This window comes from Rhinopithecus roxellana, chromosome 18, assembly GCF_007565055.1.
Source record: "Rhinopithecus roxellana isolate Shanxi Qingling chromosome 18, ASM756505v1, whole genome shotgun sequence".
Lineage (NCBI taxonomy): Eukaryota > Metazoa > Chordata > Mammalia > Primates > Cercopithecidae > Rhinopithecus > Rhinopithecus roxellana.
In genome coordinates, this window is record NC_044566.1 from 27,130,946 (window position 1) to 27,154,898 (window position 23,953).

Sequence of the window (23,953 nt, forward strand, 5' to 3'; positions counted from 1 at the left end):
TTCTTTCTTCTTAAACTATTTCAGTTTTTTTTTTCCTGCTTTTAGCAACTTAGACATAAAATTTAAACATACACTTTGGTGACTAAGAAACCATTTCTTGTGTGTATGAGTGGTTCCTTTCCCCCATTCCACATCCTTTTCTTTCATTCTCATCCTTTACTTCAGCCTACACTCTTCCTCTGAATGAACACTAATTTATTTTGGAGTTGTCATTAATTGCTTTGCAATCAATTGCATCACCAAATGGCTACATAATTTGATATAACAATAGTCCAACACTCTGATATAATCTAGATAATACTGTGAAATTGAGAATATAGGTCAATATGTTGGACAAAATTGAAGAATGAGTACTAGAAAAAAATTAAATTTCACATGCTCTAATCACCTCATTTTTTATTTTCTTTTGTCAGATTGCCTCTTTCTCATCCCCTTCTCCACATATTGCTTCAATCATGGTTTTTTTTAATGGTTCCTCTTTCGCACAGTTCTTTCTCCACTCACATAAATGCTTAGCCCAGCATTGGAATTTCTCCCCTGTGGGCCTTTCCTTTCATCAGGTTCCATCTTCATTCTTCTCAAGATGGATTACAAAAGGAGCTGATTTAAAATTCACTGTCTGGTCATGAATAAACATGATAAAGAGAGATGTTAATGTATTACAAAATGTTTGTTTAAAAAACGCATCATCTTGCTCCCTTGGGGCTTTCTCTACTAAATTCACTTTAGCAAATAATGACATTCATAAAAAATCTACCCAAGGGCCTTCATGAAACAAAAAGAGCCAAAATGCAGCATTTCATGGCACAAAAATAGCTCAGAAGTTAACAGGTAAGGCCACTGCTTTTTGTTGAATTTGGTTGTTTGGTTTTCCAGTACTTCCCTCACATTCTTTGTGAGTACATATATACACATAAGCACGCAAATGCACAAAGCACACATACAGATTAGAATTTGGTTTATTTTAATTTCCTGATTGTTTTTGTTCATCTAAGTGCTATTTAAAATAAGTGAGGTTAATGGCAGTTCCCTCCCCTCTCATTCTGTCCTCTTCTCCAATCTTCATTTCCGGTGTGATAGGAACTTGTTGTTCTTCCCAGATAGTTCGGTTGCAATTTGAGTTAGTAGGTTCTCTCTGGGACGCTGAGTAAAAGACAACTGTTTGCTATAATGGCCTACACAGCTGCAAGAAAATCACTGTTTATTGCATTTATAAAAATAAAATTTGCTGCTTTCCTCTTAGCTCCCTTTGAACCTTCTCGAGAAAATGATTCTGAAGGGCAGAATAGCAGACCACTTAAGGGCTGGGGTCTGGAGTTGGATTTGGGTTTAAATCCTGACTCTACCATTTACTATGTGGTATTGAGTAAGTTACTTCACCTTTCTAAGACTCAGTTTCCTCATACATCAAATAGGTATTTATGAAGACAAAATAAACTCATGTATGAAATAACCCTTATCACAGAAAAAAACTTCAGTGAAATATAATTCTTATTATTGTTGTCTTAATGATGCTAATTTGTATTCGTAAACCAATTTATTTTTTTTAAGTAATTATAAAATTTATTTTTACTTTATTCCTAGTAGATTTCCACCTTTGAAGGAGTCTTACAAAACCATTGCCTTTATCTACATTTAGCAGGTACTTTTTAAACATTATGATTGGAACAACATAGAATTGGGCTCTTTGGGCATTAATAAAAAAGTACTAGAAGCATCTATCCATTCTCTTTGTGTGCTAAATATCTGGCCCAAGATAAGCGTGAAGGCTGTGGAATTCAGTAAGGAAGGAAGACTTATTGGAGAGAGGAGTACATATTTAGAATTCTATGAAGCAGGCAATATTCTTCCTCATTGCACAAAATAGGCCAGGAGTCTGAAGACTTCCATTTTAGTCCCATCTCTGCACTAACTAGGTGTCTTAGCAATTAACCTTTTGGAATCTAGGCCTCTTCATTGATCAGATTAATTTTCCAAAAGAACAGCTTCAATCATGTTGTTCTATGACTTAAAAGCCTTTTCATTCCTCACTGAATTAAAGTCTAACCTCTGTGCGTGGCATTCAAAGTGCTGTAATAGTCAGGGTTTTCCAGAGAGACAGAACCTATATATATATGAGAAGGGATTTACTAGGGGAATTGGCTCACATGGTTATGAAGGCTGAGAAGTACCACCAGAGGCCCTCTGCAAGCTGGAGAACCAGGGAGGTGGATAGTGTGGCTCAGCCCAAATTCAAAACCTCATAACCAGGGATGCTGATGGTAAAATTCTCAGTTTGAAGCTGAAGACTTGACTACCCAGGGTCACCTGTGTGAATCCTGGAGTCCAAAAGCCAGAGAACCTGGAGTTCTGATGCCCAAGGGTAGGAGAAAGACATCCTGGATCTGGAGGACAGAGAAAAAATTTGCCCCTCCTCCACTTTTTCTGTTCTACCTGGACCTCTGACTAATCAGATGGAGCCCACCTGCATTGAGGGGGGATCTTCCCCGCTCGGTTCACAGACTCACATGCCGATCTCCTTCAGAAACACCCTCACAGGCACACTCAGAAGCAATGCTTTGCCAGCTAACTAGGTATCCCTTAATTGGGTTAAGTTGACTCCTAAACTTGACCATTGCAGGTGCTCAGCCTCCTTTTCCAACCTCCTCTGCCATCCTCCTACTATGTGTACCCCACTCTCTATCAGAGTGCTATCCTTGTTCCCTGAGCACTTCTGGTGCTCCTCTGTCTCGGCCTCGCCCAGATGCCTTTCTCCATCTCTGCCATGCTCTCCTGCAGTGAACCCACTCTGCTGCCAAAGGTAGAGGTCTTGGCTCTGTCTCATATTCCCTCAGCATCCCTCATCAATCACTTGCCACCCATCAATCAATCATTTGCCACACATCAGTCAATCATTTGCTGTTGTGCCCGAAGTCACGAGACCCCAGTAAGAGACCACCAGAGTCCAGAGTCAAAGCCAAATAGCTGGGGTCACTTTATTACGAGTTAGAACCCGGACCTCTCCGCTTTATACAATGGCAGGTAAAGAGAGAGGCCCCGAGCACAGTTTCAGTGTCTCTTTTATAGTAAGGCACAAACAAGTTACACAAGATTAGGGCACTTTTGCAGTTACAAGATTGGGATCGGTTGACATTTTGAAGTTTGAACATTCTACAGTTTCTGATTGGCTCCCGCCCTTTTTTAAACCACAAACGTCTAGGGGTTTTTTTTTTTTTTTTAGATAAACTGCTTGCTTAACCATGGGTGGGAGGGGGGTGGTTTCGATTGAGCAAGTAGGGGGTACGTGACTGGGGGCTGCAAGCACCGGTAATCAGAACAGAACAGAACAGGACAGGGACTTTCACAACGCTTGTCCATACAACGTCTGGAATCTATAGATAATATAACCAGTTAGGTCAGGGGTCGATCTTTAACCAGGCCCAGGGCGCCGCCCGGGCTGTCTGCCTGTGGATTTCATTTCTGCCTTTTAGTCTTTTCATTGCCACCCAGACCTATTCATTTTCTCTCACTGAAATATTTTAATACATTTCCTGCATTCCCTCTGTATTGTTTACTTTAGGTTAGACCTCTTTCATATCTTGCCTCTATTATTACAGTAGCTTCCTGTGATGGTTAATTTTATGTGTCAGCTTGATTAGGCCATGAGATGCCCAGATACGTGGTTAAACATTATTTTGGGGTGTGTATGTGAGCATGTTTCCAGAAGACATTAGCATTTGAATTGGTGGGTTGAATAAAACAGATGTCCCTCTTCAGTGTAGGTGGGCATCATTTAATCCATTGAGATCTAAATAGGACACAAAAGGGAGAAGGTTAAATACTCCCTCTCTGCCTGACTGCTTGAGGTAGGACATAGGTCTTCTGTCCTTGGACTGGAGTTTACCTACTGGCTTTCCTGAGCCTCCAACTTGAAGATCATGGGACTTCAAACTTCCTAATGCTGTTTGCCTTGCTTGCCCCCTTTCAATCTGTCCCTTCATCCTTCTGGCAGGGTGATTTTTCTTCTTTTTTGTTTTTGTGAGATGGAGTCTAGCTCTGTCACCCAGACTGGAGTACAGTGGCACAATCTCAGCTCGCTGCAACCTCTGCCTCCCAGGTTCTAGTGATTCTCTTGCCTCAGCCTCTCCAGCAGCTGGGACTACAGGCATACACCACCAAAACTGGCTAATTTTTGTATTTTTGGTAGAGATACAGTTTCGCCGTGTTAGACAGGCTGGTCTTGAACTCCTGAACTCAAGTGATCTGCCCACCTTGGCCTCCCAAAGTACTGAAATCACAGGTGTGAGCCACCATGTCTGGCCAGGGTAATTTTTCTAAAATGTAGTTACAATCATGTCACTCTCCTGCATACAACAATCCTTTGATGCTTTCCCATCAGTTTATACATAACAATCAAAATCTTTTCATAGTCCACGTTGTATTGTAGTTATATGTGCTTTTGTTTTGTCTTTCTTCTGCTATTAAAAGCCATTGGACAGCAGGGACTAAGTGTTACTCAGCTTTGTATTCCCTAGAGTACCTAGTAGAATAGCTTGCATATAGTAGGTGTTCCTTAAATGCCTGTTACATGACTGCATGAAATGGAATTCATATTATTGCCTTTACCTTTCTAAAGGTAAATGCAATGATTAAATATGAAGAAGAGCATTGACAAGATGAAATGGACTCATCCTCAGCAATGTTATTTCACAAAGAAAACCTGAGTGATTCACATATTCATATGTCCATCTGAAAATGTCATTCTCTCAACAAGCTACTCAATGAAAACTCATCTTCATATAGTTAATGCTGGAGAGCTAATAAACTGTTGTAAATTTCAAAAATAGGGTCATAGGTTCCTATACAGAGTCTAAAGAAGGTGGAGGTGTGATGTAGTCTAGAGTTATCAATAGGGCAGCATGACTTAACACTTCTACACACAGCCAGCAAGCATTTAATGAGCATCCCTGAGGGGCTTAATTTTTCTTATTTGCCAAGATTACTTGATAAATCTACAAAGCCAAGTGGCCTATGGCCAGAGTTCAAATACTTTCTAGTCAATTCTTCCCTTCCTCTCACAGTTGCAAGGCATGGAAAAGAGGAAATGAGATGAGATGGGATGGCTTTCATCCTGGCCTACTTCAAGCACTGTTTCACCATAAAAATGGAACTCTCCACTGCTCCTCTTAAACAGATAAAATATTTTCTTCTTAGAATTCAATGACTCATCCCACTTGGACATAAGTACATTCTTTCTAGGGCGGAAATCTCGAATTCAAGTGCAGCTGGCCAAGTTGAAGAAAGAACTTCAAGGCAGTTCTGGGAAAGAACTTAAAGCCTTAGCCTTGATTATGAGAAAGAAGTTTTGCTCTTTGCAAAGGATTAGGAGCGTAACTGTGCTAGTGAATAACACTCTCGGACTTAGCCAAAGAGTGCTTGGGTGGGATTTTGATTGCCATTATGTTTTTTGTTTTTTAAAAGCTAAGCATCTAAGTCTTCAAATTCTTTGATAAATTTAATTTTAATATTTAATTTTGGGCAATCAAAGCACAAAGAAGTAGAAACTAGAGTGAAAATGGGGTGGGTTAATAGATACTTAAAATAATAAAAGTGTCATTTTGCTAACTTCTTTTGTAGCGAAAATTACAATTTTCAATGCTATGTGTAATTGAAGATAGCCATCATCTGTGAGTGCTTATTATATGCCAGGAACTAAGCTAAGCACTTAACCTGCAAAATTTCATTCAATCCTTGCCTAGACCCTATGTGATAGATGGACTACAATTGCCACACTGAATCAACATTTGCCTGATAGACCCATGGGCATTTATTTAACACTATTTAGGGATTAATGTGAAGCGGTGGCAAAGAAGGAAAGGTATAGCATTTAGAGGAACACATTATTTCATAGAATCTTAGTGACGGAAGGGATGTTGAAGGACTAAGGCTGATGCCAACTCTGTTGGGCAAGTAATCATCTCTTCTAGCTTTTATAAATTATTAAAATAGGTTTTGATTTCAGCTTTTCTGATCTGTTTCTATTGTCTCTTAAGTCCTTTAGAATCACTTCACACTATGCTATCATCCAGGTGAAAGGGAACTCAGAAAGAATGTAATTAGCCTCATTTTCTAGTCGAAACCCTTGTGCAGTGGACCTAGAGGCTCCCAAACACCTGCTAAGGTTTTAGGGCCCATGGGCTGCATTTCAGTAGGTAACCAAGGCATTCTTTTGTGTATATGTTGCCAAAATTCCTTAAGAGCACCTATAGATCTTGACAATTTTCAGTACAAATCCTTTTCAAGTGAAAAATAAACAAGTATTTAATACTTAAAAATCTTTCTTTCTGTTTCAGATAGAATTCCAGGTGTCTGCTTCTTCCCTCCCTCCAACAAAAACAAAACAAGGGACTTGCATCCATTTACAGTCTATGAAGTTTAATCTTCATGCTATCTTACAGGAGGAGTTCCTCTTGCTGTGTTTCTGATATTGGCAAGCTCTTCCATTTTCTGCATACTCTCTGGTGTCCCTTAATGCTGTGTCATAGTCATTGCAACTCTGAATTCAAGCCTGTATTAGTTATTTTTAAATTGCTGTTGCTTACTAATATTAAGTTCATTTTCAGTCCTATCCTTTTCCTACCAATCTACCATGCTGCCGCCATTACCTTTACAAAACACACCACAAGTCTTATCTGTATTAAACCTCCTTAAAACTGGTGATAAGCCCTCACTGTTCCTTAAGGCCTACAGGATAAAATACCAACTCCTCAGTGCTGGGGTTTGGAGCAGAGCTTAATTACTCACTTTTCTTCTTTTGCACATTGTGGATCAATTGTGAATTGGACACATAAGTCAGATGGGAATGAAAATGCAGTGCCCGATTCACTGCTGAGAATGCAGCACTGGGGCTAGGGCCAGAGGCAGGCTAAAATGAGGCCATGGCAATCTACCCCCTGAGTTTACCTAAGTTCAGGAAGAGCTGCTGGGGAGCAGTATCCCATTTTCTTTTGGTGCAGGTTTGGGGGTCTGGAGATTGCTTTAGAGGTTGAAAAATCTGTAACAAGCCTGTTTGCAGGGTTTGACGAGTCTCTAGAAATAACCTTTAGAATCTCAGAGGGAGGCCAGACTATTCGATATTCGGAAATTCAACAGGCTAGTCAATTAGACTGGGGATCTACCATGGCATGTTCTTTAAATCCAAGCTGGTTTTGGAGTTTCTGTCTCTGAATAATGTCTTTACCTTCTTGCCTCTTGGTCCCTGCACTTAGAACCATGGGCTGGCATAATGAGAGGGGCTGTCTCTTTAAAATGAGCCTGTCTTTTAAGGTGGGGAGTACATAGCCAGAAGCTTTTGGTAAGGGCCTAGGAAATTAGGATTCCCCCAGTGCTCCTGGTTTGCCTGCAGGAAATTGATCTCCTTTCAAAACAGAAAACCCATACTTTATGTCTTCTTAAGGATTGCTGGAGGGAGAAATGATCTCTTTGGTGAGGCTACGTAGGCCCTTCCCTCTCTGCTGTAGAGGGACAGCTTGGTCTGAAGCTTCCAGGATAATAAAGGGTGCAAAATACGGTCAGCCCATTTTAACTTTGTCAAAAGATATCTGCAGACACACAGAAATGAATTAGTTGAGTCCCAGGAACAACAAGGAAAAACCTTCCCTGCTGCTTTGCTACCACTTAACAGGCACCACTAATATCTCAGGTAAAGAGGGGCAGTGCTGACTGCCCAGGGCTCACCTGTTGTCAGGCTTTCTCTTCATTTTAATGCCTGTTAATTCCAGCACCCCATTTCCAGGTACCCATCTCTGCATTTGGCAGGATTGTTTTGGGTGGAAATGAGAGAAACTCAGGTCAAGCTGGATTATGGCTGGAAATACGAAAGTCTAAGGGGTATCTCTGGCATCAGGCTTGGCTGCATCTAGGGGTTTAAACTACATTATGAAGACTTTCTCTATCCATATCTTGGCTCTTCCCTCTGGTGGTCTGTAGCTTCAGAAAGTCTCTATTTTTATAACTCTTTCTGGTACCAGAGAAAGAAAGACCCTTCTTTTCCCAGAAATCTTATATCAAATATGATGAAGAAGGTCTGATTGGCACTCAGTTTGGGGCTAATCTCCCTGATCACTTGCAGTGGCCAGAGGGACGAGTTACTCTGAACAGCCAGGTCTGAGACATATGCCATAAGCTTATCTACCTCTGGAGCCTAGAGGCAAAGGTAGAAGGAGGTTGGGCTTTTCTGAAGGAAGAGAGTGGAGCAGACAAGAAACATATGTTCACTATATAGACTCTGTCACACTGTACTGTAATTATGTGTTTATGTGTCTGATTTAGTTTCCACATCAGACTCAGAGCTGCTTCATGGTGAAGATCACAATTTGTCACTCTCAGGAAGTCAGATGGACATGGCTAAGTCTGGATTTCGCTCCCTTCACAAAGGAAAAAAAGAGAATTTCCCAAGCACTGCAGCCATGTGGCCATGTGGCATCTCCCGTAACCACCAGAGCCAGCTGGGTCAACACCCTTTTGGTCACACTGAGAAAGGATGCTGGCACAGCCCCTAGCCTTCAGCGTTGCTGTTGTCTTGGAGGTCTGCAGAGAGGTGGCCCTGGCCAAGCCATCTGCTGAGCTTTTCAGTGCTCCACATGCTGCCAAATTTTCCCAGGCCACAGGGGTTTCTGAATAGAGGATGGAGGATTCTCCATGACTCAGTGGTGCACACAGTCAAGGGCACTGCTACCCAAATGGCCTATACTGCAAGTTCCTTTTTATCATGTTCTTTAAAAAATAAATGTCTTATGCTGAATTAATTTTAACTTCACAGAAAAGTTACAAAGAGAGTACAGATTTCCCATAAACCCTTCACCCAGCTCCTCCTTATGTTAACATCTTATATAACCCTGGTGAATTTGTCAAAACAAATGAATTAATATTACTATTAACTAAACTGTAGGCTTCATTCAGATTTCTGTGGTTTTCTCACAAATCATTCTTTTTAATCTTCCAGAATACCACATTGTCTTTAACCAGGTTCATTTGGTTTACTCACAGAACTAATTCTCTGACCATCAAGATGCTGGTGTGAAAGGCTGATTGCCTTAAAGGTCTGCATTGATCATCCCTCTTTGTAAACATGCTGCTTGTAATGCAAAATATTAGCGCTTCCTATAAAAAGGTGGAGTCTATTTCCCTTCTCTGGAATCTGGGCTGGCCTGTAATTTGCTTTGGCCAATAAAATACAGCAGATAAGAAGATATGGCCATTTTGAGCCTGGGCTCCAAGAGCCCTCATTCATTCTCTTAGATTCTGGCCTCCTTCACAAGAAAAGGTGGAGCTAGCCTGCTGGATTGAATACCTGAATCAGACAGGAAATAGCCCAACTGAATATTGAGGTTGTACTAGACCCACCAGACCCCAGCTGAACTTCTAGCTAACTGCTGATTCATGAATGAATCCAGCCAAGATCAGTTAAGTCCCGGAGCATCGGGATTAACCAGGTGTACTGTCAACTTGTGAGCAAAATAAATGTTTATTAATATAAGCCACTGAGATTTTGTGGTTGTATTTATGTAGCAGTATTGTGGCAAAAGTAACTGATATGGCTGGGTCAGGATGGATTCTAGTATTAGCCATCCGGTAGCTCAGCTTGCACTGTCACCAACAAGTTCAGTTGTATTTGTCGAATTTTTCAGATTGGGGGACTTCTTGGGACTGGTCTCAGACTTTTGTAACCAGCTTTAGTGAAAATTTCTTATAGGAGCCACATTTTTTTTCATCTTAGTGGATTTGAACAGAAAAGCCATGCGTGGAAAACGATTTCTTCCATAACACTAGGGGGTTTCGCATGTTTTTCAAACCCTTGGTATGGTTGGTTGACTTGTGTACATTGAGTGCCATGATGGGTCATCACACTATGTCTCAAGTTTCTTTCTCTCTAATTTCAAAGACAAGAAATCTACACATATTTGCTCTAGGACTTTGCTGCTGTGGATATTTCCCAAATAAGCTGTCTGTATTGGCAGAGCTTTCTGCTGACTACAGTGGGTACAAGTCTGGAATTTAAATTTCATGTCTTTAGCCATCTTAGAGAAAAAAATGTCATTTTTTTGTTTTCTTTTTTCCACCAGAGAAGCCAAAGTCATTTGAACAAGTATTATCAAAACGATGGGATGCTGCTTTGCGGGGCAAAATCAGTTTCAAGGGGGTATTCTGTAGTACAATGCTCATTAATCAACTTTGTTTTCTCAGTCTTGGAGCTAAATTCTAGTTTCCCTGGAGAAGGCTCTGGTTCTGTCATTAGAAGATCTCCAGCTTTTCCTCTGCCTTTTTAATCTCTTGGATTTCTCCTGATTCCTACTGGGATAGTGGCAAGTTTCCCCAGGATTACAAAGATGCAGGCACTAGTCGCAAGTTTTTGCTATTCTCCCTTCAGGGAATACTTTACTCCTATTATAATTCCCTTGCAGGGGGAGTTTCAATACTTGTGGATGGGAAAGTAAGAGAGAGGACAGCAATGTACTTTTGAGCTCAAATCAGTAGGAATTGCAAAGATCGCTATTATTTAGTTTTGCCACCCAGTCCTTAGCGCCTTACCCCTTAGTGGCTTGCAAGAGTGTGACACCTGCTTTGCAAACTCTGCAAGTCTGTGCTGTGGCTGTTCTTGTTAGATCTTCACTGATGCTGCTACTTTAGACTTAAGGGTTATTTTAAAATCACTTACTTGAGTGCCCCTTTCAACAACTGGAAGAAACTAAGGAGCTAGGGTTATCCCTCAACCCTGCCCTTCTGTGTGCTCAGGCAGCCCTGCCTATGCCTGAATGCATTACTCATTTTTTCTTTTTTTGTTTTTAAATACTTGCATTCTGTTTAAAACATTTAAAACATACAATTACTGTGGAAATTTAAGCATAACAGAAGCATATCAAATATGCAAAAAAATTACTGCCCAGAATTCTGTATAGTTGAATGTTTATTCCTGAAACATTCTTTCTTTAAAAGTATACATATAATAATCACAAAAATACGTGGATATAGATTCAAAAGTTAAATAATTCAAGAAGACTTATAAATGAAAAGTGGGTTTCTTTGCTCCACTCCTCTCTACTCCTGAGTTCTAGTTCTTAAAGACAATTTCTTCATCTGTTTGTGTGCTTTCTTCTCTGATTTTCAAGTTTTAAAATAGTTTCTTCAACTATCTGTTGATCTGTTTAATTAAAAGTGAGGCAATCTGAAGATGACGGAAGGTCTGTGTGAATGGATGGAGGAGAGCCACATAGAGAAATGAAGTGGGGTACCGACATTTTCTCGGGTCCCCACAAAAGATCTTATGCATTGGTCTTTTCTTCTGAGGCACTTCGGTTTGTTCAGGTAAGACTCTTTCAATCTCCTTCCAGGGCCCTGGGTAGAAAGGAAGATAATATACTTGGTCAACACCATTCTGGGGGCAGAGCCACACAAGGGGCTAGTAGTCTCTTAAGTATGGAGACTTTCAGTGTTGCACCTTTCTCCTTCTCTTCCCCTCCCCTTCTAAGCGGCCCTCCTCTGTGCCTGGTGTCAGCATCTAGAGTGGGCTTTTTCAACCTGAGTTTTACAAGAGATTGACACCCTACAGAAAATTATTTGAATACCTATTTTCTTTCTTCAGTTCACTCAAGAATGGTACATAGTTCGTACCATTTTAGAAGCCTACAAGAGAAATTGATGTATTGTATTCAATGAATGCTTTAGGGTGTTAGGGATAAATTTTCTCCTGAACACTCGTTGAGAAGGGTTGACCTGAAATCTTTTTGATTGAGTTTGTTTGTTTTTTGCTTTCTTGTTTTTTTCTACCCAAAGAATAAATGTCTCATCTCTTGCTGGGGCAGGGAAGGGTAGTTGTCTGGATGCATGAGATGAGGAAGAAGATGTGGAGGTGTAACTCTCTCTTACAGGATTTTAGACACTCCTGTTTGCAGTTCCCTGTCCAACTTTTGGAGGTAGCGGGTACCTCCGGTGGCTGAGTGTTTCTGGGTTTCATGGAAACAAGAGACTTGCTTTATATTTGCCTTCTCATCCCCACACTTGGTGTTCAGCTTTTTCAGTTCCTTACTACTTTTCAGTAAGGAAAAGTGTATTGATGTCTCTTTGCACTATTGAAACTGTGTTGACGCCTCTTTGCACTATTGTGTGTTCTTACATTCTCTCAGACCTTATAGGTTTATATCTTGATTTTATTCTTCTTATCTCATTTTTGTGGGTTTTGTAAAAAAGTAACATCCATGTTCTGTGTGCTGTGAAGTCTTCAGTTTTTAGGCTTTTTCCGAATATAATTTTTTTACTATGTATCAATAATTATATTCTTTGGGAATCTTGTCTTGCTTTTTAAAAATTGCATCATAACTTTCTTTAATAAGAAAAGGGGTTTGAGCTAGAGAGTTTAGAATTTTGAAGCAATTTTTTTTTCTTCCCATAGGGATTTCAGTAACTCTTAAAAGAACAGCAACAAAACCTAAACGTCACTGGGCATATTAGCATTTGATTATATACAGCATTTCTTCAAGAGGATGAATTTTCTTTTCTTACAATTGTCAATACTTTGATTAACACAGAGCTCACATTCATACCTATTCTCATCATCTATTTTTCTCCATTATCATAAAAACAAAGCAGGAAGTCACACAAATGAAGCAGCTCTGGTGCTATATTTTCTCTGTGTGAACTTAACTTTGGCTGTGATGTCAAGGATTTGGTGTGATAGTCATATCATATGTAAGCCCTCACACACAAATGTATATTTAAAACATATAAACTGGATCATAATGCACCTACTGTTTTGCAACATGTCATTTTTCTTTACATATTGTGAGTCTCTCCCAGGTCAGTACATAAAGAGCTAACTCATTCTTTTTTTTCCTGAAACATATTTGATTGTTTCTATTGTTTTTCTTTCTATTCAAGGCAATATTGTAATAAACATGCATTGATACTCTATTGCTCATTTGGTTACATATTTCAGAAGGATTTCCTTTTCGTCTTTGCCTCTCTGATAAGCAAGAGAGTATCATGTTATTTCACATGCCCTTTTTTTTTTTTTTTTTTTTTGTGAGCGAGGTCATTGTTCTTTGCTGTACTTCTAGTCTCCACACACAGATACTTTCCTCCCATTCCTGATAAATGGTTGAAGAGTGACTAGCTCAGTCCTAAGATTTTCAACAAATCCGGAGGCTTGTTCATTAAAGGATGGTTGTCCTGATAACATGAATAACCTGAGTAGCTTATCTTTTCTGCCTCCTGGTTCTGTAACTCTTGTTGCATTTGAGAAATATGCCAGGTCAGGACTCAACTGCTCCTTCCCTGGTGCTGCTTTTCCTTTGCTCTCCAAGAAGTTTGAACTCTCAATAATAATTGTCTGCAGCTATAGGCAGAATAACCTCTTTAGTTGCTTGGTTTTTTTTTTTTTTTTTGATATGGTGTCTTGCTCTGTCACCCAAGCTGGAGTGCAGGGTTGCGATTTCTGCTCATTGCAAGCTCCACCTTCCGGGCTCACGCCATTCTCTTGCCTCAGCTTCCCAAGTAGCTGGGACTACAGGTACCCACCACTGTGCCCGGCTAATTTTTTGTATTTTGATGGAGTTTCACCATGTTGGCCAGGATGGTCTCGATCTCCCGACCTCGTGATCCACCCACCTCGACCTCTCAAAGTGCTGGGATTACAGACGTAAGCCACCGCACTCGGCCAGTTGCCTTTCTTGGTGCTTTTGTCTAATTTTTGAGAGTTTTAAAAATTTACTTTACTCCTATTATAACTCACTTGCAGGGGGAGTTTCAATATCTTGTGGATGGGAAATAAGAGAGAGAGGGCAGCAATGTATTTGAGGAATGCATAGTTCCCTATGGTAGTCATGAGAGATATACAAACTGGCTGAAGTTGCCTGCAGCTTCAGAGTAGAGTAGGGAAGTGAATTGGACCCCTACTATGAATTTGAGCATTCTTTTTTTTTTTTTTTTTGGATGCTACATTTATTTTTTTCTCTTTGAATTTTTTTTTTTTTTTATTGTACTTTAAGTTCTGCAGTACATATGCAGAACATGCAGATTTGCTACATAGGTATACACGTGCCATGGTGGTTTGTTGCACCCATCAGCCTGTCATCTACATTAGGTATTTCTCCTAATGCTATCCCTCCCCTAGACCCCCACCCCCCGACAAGCCCTGGTGTGTGATGTTGCCCTCACTGTGTCCATGTGTTCTAATTGTTCAACTCCTACTTTGCGGCACTGTTCACAATAGCAAAGACTTGGAACCAACCAAAATGCCCATCAATGATAGACTGGATAAAGAAAATGTGGCACATATACACCATGGGACGCTATACAGCCTATTAAAAAAAAGGATGAGTTCATGTCCTTTGCAGGATCACCCATGAAGCTGAAAACCATCATTCTCAGCAAACTAACACAAGAACAGAAAACTAAACACTGTAGAATCTCTGCCTATTCTTTAGGCTTCACCTCTTTCTCCAGCTACTGCTACAGTGTCCAGTTCCATGCAGTTTCACCTTTAACCAAATTTGGGAGGTGAATATTGATTGTACCTTACTTTGAACCTCGTGCCTCTGGTTTGGGGGCTTCTCTGAGGCAGCATCACGGTCTACCACAGGACCCCAGTCGGCACTCATGTACATGGCTCCTGGATTCATGGAGGAGTTAACACCCTGGGGGCAACCTTGATCAATAGGGGATGGGTACTGCCAGATAATGTTGCCTCCCTCTTTTCCCCTAGGTGGATGGTGCTGTGATGCATTTCATATGATTCCTCAGCATGTTCTGCAGGAATGAATTGCCTATAGCAGTGGCCAATGCATGTATGGTGAGCTGAATAATGATACCTCAAAGGTGGCCATGTCCTACTCTCAGAAATCTGTACATGTGTATCTTACATGGCAACAGGGCCTTTTCAGATGTGATTAATTCAAGGATTTTGAGATCAGTAAAGTATCTGGGATATGCAACTGGCCCAGCGTTATCACAAGGGCCCACGTAAGATGGAAGCAGTAGAGTTAGAGGCAGTAGAAGATGTGATGACAGAAGCAAGGTGCTGGAGGAACATGAGAAAGGTGTCACAGGCCAGGGAATACGGGCAACCTTGAAAATCTGAAAAAAGCAAGGGAATGGATTCTACTTTCAGAGCTTCTAGAGGAAACCAGCCCTAGAGACACCTTGATTTTAGCCCATACGATCCATTTTAGTTCTCTGACCTTCGGAAGCATGAGATAATAAATTTGTGTTGTGGTAAGCCACTAAATTTGTAGAAATATGATGCAGCAGTAAAAGGAAATGAATAGAGCATCCATGTTCCATTCCCATCCCTCGTTCCCCTTCCTTGGGATCACATTGTCAAAGTAAGTGCTTATATAACAGGCTTTGTCTTAGAGTCTGCTTTGGGGGGAACCCAGGCTAAAATAGGAAGTAATTGAACTGCTACTGGCAATTTCTAGGATGTAGTTTGGATATTTGTTCCCCTCACCTCCAAATCTCATGTCGAATAGTAATCTTCAGCCTGAAGTTAGGGCCTGATGGGAGGTGATTGGATCATGGGGGTGGATTCCTTATGGCTTCCCTCATGGTGTTGTCTTCAGGATAGTGAGTGGTTCTCATGAGATCTGGTCATTTAAAAGTGTGTGGTACCTCCCTTGCCTCTCTCTGTCTCTCCCTCCCTCCCTCTTCCCTCTCTCTTTCTATCTTTCTCTCTGTCTCTCTCTCTCGCTCCTGATCTGACCATATGATGTGCCTGCTCCTGTTTCACTTTCCACCGTGACTGTAAGCTTCTTGAGGCCTCTCCAGAAGATGATGCCAGAGCCTGCAGAACCATGAGCCAATTAAACCACTTTTCTTTATAAATTACCCAATCTCAGGCATTTCTTTATAGCAATGTAAGAATGGCCTAATATATTCTGGGTTGTGATTTTTCTGAGGAACAGATCTAGGACATGGAAGTTGATTCATCTTAGGTTCCATCCAAGATGACCATTGTCAGGAAAAGGAGATGTCAGCTGAAAGATGCTTGTGTCCTCAGTGACCAGGGATGGAGGGACAAGCCATCAGTGGCAGGCCAGAGTACTCTCCCTGTCAGAGAATTGAAGGTGAGGTCCCCAGTGATGGGGAGGCCATGTGCATGTGTGTTGGAGGTAGATCAGTCAGGCGCTAACTACGAAAACAGAGACAACTTCAAGTGTCTACAGTAGAGGAAGTTTACTGTAGAGAGTTGTTTATACTGGTGACATAGGAGCTGAGAGCCAAACAAAGGATGCAGAAGCGATCCAGAGGTTGGCAAGAGCAGGAAACCACTGCATCCTTATGTTGGAGGGAGAAAGCAAGAGATGGTATTATGGGAGCCTGTGGGTTGGGGCCACTGGATAAAAAGCTGGAATCAGAGTGGACTTTTCAGTAGGAGGTCATCTAAAGTAGTGGCGACATATAAGTTTTATCTCCCCATTTTGAAGAGTTTTGCAAATAAATTTTTGAAAGAAGAACACAATTAGTTGAATCCTTTTAATCCCATAGGTTCATAGAAACTTTGTGACTGGTCCCATTGGAGTGTCTCTCAATTGACTAGAGGTAATGAGAAGGACCCCCCCTCTCCTTTCTTTATATCTGCTAGTGGGTTGGAGCCAATGGTCACATGATGTTTTAATTAAATCCACTGTAGGAACAGAAATGTGAGAGCTCTTGGCATTTGGCATTTATCATTTTGGGGTTTCAGCACCAATTAAGACTGAAACGTTCATTCTGTTTTAACATTCTTTAATACTTATACTTGGGATGATTACACGAATAGAAAAAAAAAGGGGTTTAAGAGTATTAGGTTATGAAGATATAAGGAAAGCTCTACGTAGGCATGTTTACCTTTTGTGATTGTTGAAATTCATATTTCTTACACAGGCACACACATGTCTGGAATTCTGAAGAATCCTTGTATAAGGCACATCTACTCTACAAACTAATATAATCCTAGATAGGAATTGGAGCAAGTGAGTCTGAAACCAGAGTTTTGACCCTTTGTGAAAACTGGTGTGCACCAAAGAAGTAGATTTTCAAAAATCCCTGTTAATTTTGGAAGAGAGACTGTCATAAGAGCATGGTTGAAAGTGTCACAGTCAGACAGAGACCCATTACAGAGAGAGATGGACATGGAAAGACTGCAACTTCAAAATATCGAGCCACTGAAAGCATTGAATCTCTTCTTAAATATGGAATGCCATATCATCTGGGATGAGAAGAATGGAGATCTGGGGCATAAAGGGAGTGTTTTTGCTTTGAAGGGGGGGATTATACCCCATAATTAGGCAAGGAAAAGATCTTAAAGCTAGGAGTCAGGACATTAAAATGGGTTTGGGAGATCTGTGGATATCCACATAGGGACCAAAAAGTAGAAAACCTTTGACTTTTTCTGCCTGAGGCAACAAACAAAGGTGACCACACCTTAGAGACCCAGTGACTCTCGGGAGGAAGAGGGAATGGTAAGAGGTTGGGTTGGTGTTTCACCTAAGACTTCTCTCTGCCTTTAGGTAAAGACTTGTCCACTGCCTGAAGCCATTTCAACATTTGGGGCTGAACAAGTTGGGTAGGATAGTAGTAAGTGAGGTCAGTAATGTTGGGTATAAGGAGAGCATCCTGAAAAAACAAATAGTGATTCTCTTTTAGGAAAACATGAGTACTCCACTAGGATTTAGGTCCAACCTACATGCTCTTGGGAGCCTAGTATTCTGAAGAAACAAATTCCAGATGTTAACTTTGTTCCTATGTTCTGGGAAGGGAAGTTGTATGGGGTGCATTAAGATGTTAGCAAATGTCATTTATAGGGATGCAAAGCTTTATGGGGGGACAAGTGAAGCAGGGCAGCACACACAAACACACACACACCAGGAAAGAAAACAGATGAAGAGCCTTGGCAGACTAGACTGGGGTGGTCAGCGTTGCAGGGTGGTGCTGGAGGAGTATGCATGGATCATGATATGCGAGGTCAGTGGGCCGTGTGATGAGAACAGACTTGAAGGGACCACATAGAGAAAAGCAGTGGAGCCCTGAGATGCTGTCTGGCTTCTGCCATGTGAACACGATTGAGGGCATGGTAGTCCAGTCGATGTCTGCCCATCCCCACCTAAGTGACCTGTGCCAGCAGCTTGTGCAGAGGAGCAATGTTTTTCTAGTGGATGTCTGGTGAGGAGCTTCATCAATAGCTGATGTAATGGGCTATGAGAATGCCTGTTCAGCTCTGTCTGAAACCCCCAGTATAAATCTCTCCCTTTTAAGGATCCAGACACTTACCAGTCCAACTCTCCAACCTCATCTACAGAATACAAACAAAAATGGACATTTAAGTCCTTGATACCCAGGGGATGGGGAACGTAGGTGAGCAAATCCCCATATCGTTACTTGGGTGACTGAAGGGAAACAACTTGAGATTCTTCCCCAGAGATGGGACATGTGGAAGCATGGACACGTGTACCACTGTTAGATGAGCAACATCTGATGTCACTTCCCTATCCTATAACTCACATTGCCATTTTAGTGAAACTCAATTAATATTCTACTTAAGTTTGCTTTTCCCCAAATATGAGTGTCACCAAAATTTTTATCATTTGCATTTCTCTTTGACACTATAGTCCACATTACCTTCATGATCTAAGTATCAGCAAATGTTATCTAGAGTTCATAGGTGTTGCTAAAACTCTACACTTTCCTCTCCTACAGTCAGGCTTGAGGTGGGATTGGTAAGTTCTCTCTAAAAGACCAGGTAGACTGCTTCTTGACAGGGCTTGTCCTGATTGGAATGATTCAGAAGTATAGGCAGAAAGTCAAAGGTTTTGTAATTATTAGCAATTTATAAATATTTAACATAATACCATATCAGATATAGATTTACTTTGCTGTTTTAAAAGTGCTTTCAACTGCAAGTCTAGAAATACATTCAGCCCAACTCTGGAAAATTTACATTGAAGACATTAGAGCAGATAGCTTGGCAGTTGCTTAATGTAAGTCCTGTCTTGGGCCGGGAAGGGAGAAAACCCAGGCTTTCTGGTATGATCCAATATAGAAAGGCAAGTGGAAATCTTTTCTGAGTGATTCCACAGGGGACTCACTTTCTCTGTGCATGTTCGAGTGTCCTGTGGTAACCTCTTAGGCTGGTGATGAAAACATTAGGGAAATGCTGAGTTTGGAAAATGCCAGAGGTTCTCCATATCCATTTGTTTTGCTGTTTAAGTAGAATAAACAATTTGGATGCTATTAGAGGTAACTGGCTTGCCAATTTCAATTTGTCAGAATTAATCTGTTTTGAGTTATATGAACACACACAAATATAAACTTGTCAGAAATATTTTTAACTAGTTTAAAAATTAATTAACCAATTTTAACTAATATTTTAAGCTTAAAGTCCCCCAAGAGTTAATGTAAACCTTCAAATTAGGTCTTAAGCAAAGTGTAAAGGAAAATCTCAGTGAAGTCTCAAACCAGAAGATATAATTTTTTAAGTCTCCAAACTCTCCTGGATTTACAAGCATTTGAAAAAAGGAATGACCTTTTGGGAGTTACCACCTGAGGCACGACTATTCTCATATTTCATCTCGCTTGTGTTTTAGACATGGTAGAGCAGATTTGGTAAAGTATAAAAGGAACTAAATGTTTTAAATTTTTGCATGAAAATTTTTTGAGGGAGTAGGGGGTATTTGTACTTTTAAGACTGCTTTCAGATTTCTGTCAAATGTAGCTTCATGACTATAGAGAGAAATGAACAAGACTGGAAAATGAGAAGTGAGACCCTATTAACTTAGTGGTAAACTACTCTCTATCCCCATGTTAGGGCACATTGGCTGCTAGCAACAGAGATCAACTCTTTCCAACTTGAGCATATGAGGACTTTGTTGGAGGCATTCTGGATAGTGAACAGATGCCAAAGAATTGCTGAATCACTGTGCTGCTGGAAGGAGAGCTCCAGGGAACTGTCAGGAATTCACTGACAATCATGTCTTCTTCGGACTCTGCCCCTGGAAACACTCAGCCCTAATGGCGTCCATCTGTTCTTCATCCTGCTATAGATAGATGCAGTCTCCCGGGAAAGTCCAATTGGTCTAGCCTGGGTCACATGCCCTCCCTTCAGGCCCCTTGAGACAGACAGGAGCAGAGGGATGGGAAGAGGTATGGTCCTCTGAAGGAAAAGCTGGGGCTGTTACTGAGAGAAGATGGGAAGGGAGTCCTGTGGCAAAGTAGAACCATCAAATGGAATTTTATTTCCTGCTGCCCCTTGAGCCATATCACACCAAGTCAACACAAATGCAGTAGAAAGACCATATTAAGATTAACAATCTACTTCTTAGACATGTTTTTAGGGTTCTTTTTCTGATGTTTTTGTATGGATTCTCAGTGAAAAATTCTGGAAGAAAAGGCACTGAGCTGATAAAAAGGGATAGATTAGGAAAGTTCAATGGTCAAAGCAGACTGTCAAACACATTCCTCATTGTTAGTAGAATTTTTTTTTTTTAAAGTCCAGTTTACATTCAGACAGAGCTGAACAGGCATTCCTATAGCCCATTACATCAGCTACTGATGAAGCTCCTCACCAGACATCCACTAGGAAAACAGCTGCCATTGCTCCTCTATTCTATTTTCTCCCATAATTATAATAATAATGTGCTGTATAATTCATGCAGATTCTTGGTAAATCTTAATAAGAGTAACTGGAAACCAGTGCAATCAGTGTTCTAAATATACTCACCTTGACATTGGGAATTACCATGCATTTAAATGTAATGACATAAACTGTTCCTATCTGATTATAGTAACATAATGAGATGGTTTCCATATCGGATATGCATTTAATTAAAAGAATGTGTCAATGATGAGCATATAGGAAATGATTTAATTAATGATAAACATTGACTTTATAAATAACTTTATTTTTAATATTCCCATCCCTTCTCCCCTCTATCCAGAGTTCTGAGGTTCTCTTATGTGAAGAAAGTCTTGCCCAACATTTGTATTTCTCTTTTTTTTTTTTTTTTTTTTTGAGACACAGTCTCACTCTGTCGCCAGGCTGTAGTACAGCGGTGCGATCTCGGCTCACTGCAACCTCTGCATCCTGGGTTCAAGCAGTACTCCTGCCTCAGCCTCCCGAGTACCTGGGACTATAGGAGCACACCAACAGGCCCAGCTAGTTGTTGTATTTTTAGTAGGGACAGGGTTTCACCATGTTAGCTAGGATGGTCTCTATCTCTTGACCTCATGATCCGCCCACTTTGGCCTCCCAAAGTGCTGGGATTACAGGCGTGAGTCCCTGTGCCTGGTTGCATTTGTATTTCTTTTAGGAAAAGTTTCAACAATTTTCCTGATAAACAGGCAGATGATCATTTACTTTGATGCCAATGAAGCTTTCATTTCAGTATCCCTCACTTCTGTGGGCCTCTTCCAAGTCCCTGTAGCTAACTATATTTTTGTGGAATTTTTCTTAAAGATAATACCTCAAATTGTGTTAGCTTTAGGCCCTACAAACCTGGATTTGTCCTGCTGTAGATTTTGTACATGTAACCAACCCAGCGTCGGCTATCCTCCCTGCCACACCCCGATCGTTCAGCCTGCATCAGCCCAGATTTGGAACCTTGTACATTCAGTGGTTTTGTTAAGAAATCCAATAAACAGTTAGGATTTTGCAAGGTCATTTTTTCCCTTTTAAAATATTTTGTGAATATATGGTGGAGAATGGGTTAGGAATCATGTAGACATGGGAGACCTACCTTATAAAACATAGAACATTTAGAAAAAATATCATGTTAGACACATATGTCCACTGAACTTCTTTCTTAGCCTCACTTCTACCCAGATTCTCACTCTTCTTCTTTTGGTCTCTTGCTCTCCTTTCTCTGGATCCTCCTCCTGACTTTTCCCTGAGGTCTCCAAGCTCCTTTGCCTTCTGTTACGCAGTGTGATATGACTCCTACCCCTGGCTTGCTTGCTTGCTTGCTTGTCCACAATAGGACCTGGGGACATTTAACTGGCCTCTGATCCTTAGAAAGTGCTTTAATAAAAAATTTTTAATAAGTTTATTCTCCAATCATTGAAGTGCCTTAAATATCACTAACATGACTCTTCAAACTATTTTGTTTTCTAAAAATGTGCAGTGCTTCAATTCACAATTGCAAGGATATGGAATCAACCTAAGTGCCTATCAACCAACAAGTGGATAAATAAAATATGATATATGTGTATATATATAACGGAATACTACTCAGCCATAAAAAGGAATGAAATAATGTCTTTTGTAGCAACCTGAATGGAGCTGGAGGTCATTCTTCTAAGTGAAAGAACTCAGGAATAGGAAAGTAAATATCATATGTTCTTACTTATAAGTGAGAGCTAAGCTATGAGGATACAAAGGCATAAGAATGATGTAATGGACTTTGGGGACTCAGGGTGGGAGGACAGGCTGGGAGGGGGATGAGGGATAAAAGACTACATATGGGGGCTAGGTGCGGTGGCTCACGCCTGTAATCCCAGCACTTTGGGAGGCCGAGGCAGGTGGATCATGAGGTCAGGAGTTCGAGACCAGCCTGACCAATACGGTGAAATCCTATTTCTACTAAAAATATAAAATTAGCCAGTCATGGTGGTGCACACCTGTAGTCCCAGCTACTTGGGAGGCTGAGGCAGGAGAATTGTTTGAACCTGGGAGGCAGAGGTTGTAGTGAGCCGAGACCACACCACTGCACTCCAGCCTGGGAGACAGAGCAAGACTCTGTCTCAAAAAAAGAAAAAAAAAATGACTATAGTGTATACTGCTTGGGTGACGAGTGCACTAAAATCTCAGAAATCACCATTAAAGAACTTAGCCATGTAACCAAAAAACACCGGTACACCAAAAACTATTGAGATAAAAATAAATGTTAATAAAAAATAAAAATAAATAAAAGTGTGCAATTCTTGCACCAAGGATAATTTTAGAAATTGAAATATTCTCAACCTCCATATTTTCACAAGCATGATTTCATGTTTGAACTGTATGTAATTTAAAAACATTTGGAATTGCATAATTTTCTGCCAGGTTACTGTCATGTGTCATCGTCTAGACTAGGAGTAGTAGCACATAGTAGAGGTTCAATATATGAATGTTGAATGCTTATTGATGAAATTACTATTTATATAAGAGGTGGCATATTGGTATCCATATTTAACATGACTTGATATAAGAAGCTGCAGGAAACACACACACTGACTGGGCCCTTCCCCAGAGGGCTTACAGAGTCTCTATAGATTGGAAGAACAAAGAAATGGAAAGAAAATAAAACCAAACCAAATTAATGTATCTATTTACAATTTAAATGATTCATAATGAGGACATTTTGAACTAATTTCAACTATTGACATTTGTGTGCCTTCATAATATAAACAATGCTTTACAGGCTTTGAATTTTCACAAAAGGAAACATTCTTTTTTTTAAGGTTCATTTTCTTTATTATTAAAAAAAAAAAACAAACTCAGAAATCAATAATGGAAACTTCAAGACCATGATAGATAATGTGCAAAAATCATTACCAGAAAATCATAAAAGATACATTCTTTTTCTGTGAAAAATAATTTCACTTTTCAGACACCATTTAAAAAGATATTGCACCCAAGAAAAGACAGCGATGAATATGTAAAATGACAAAGAATGGATTTTATGATATAGAAAAGAGCTAACAAGGGCTTTTTGTTCCTTTCAAATATTCTGAATCCTACTGAATATTATCATACAGGGAAAAGCAATTTTCAAAATAGCAACTGAAGAAATAAAGTATTTTTAGGGCTCTGAAATGGTTTCTACTTCCTAGGACTCCTTGCTTGTACCAAATTGTAATTTATATTTCCCTTTGATTAGTGCCAATTCTTTTCTCAAAAAGGAGACGTATTTTCTGATTCAACCCAAGTGTCCCCTTGCTGCCATCTGTTATTATTGTCTATCCTTGG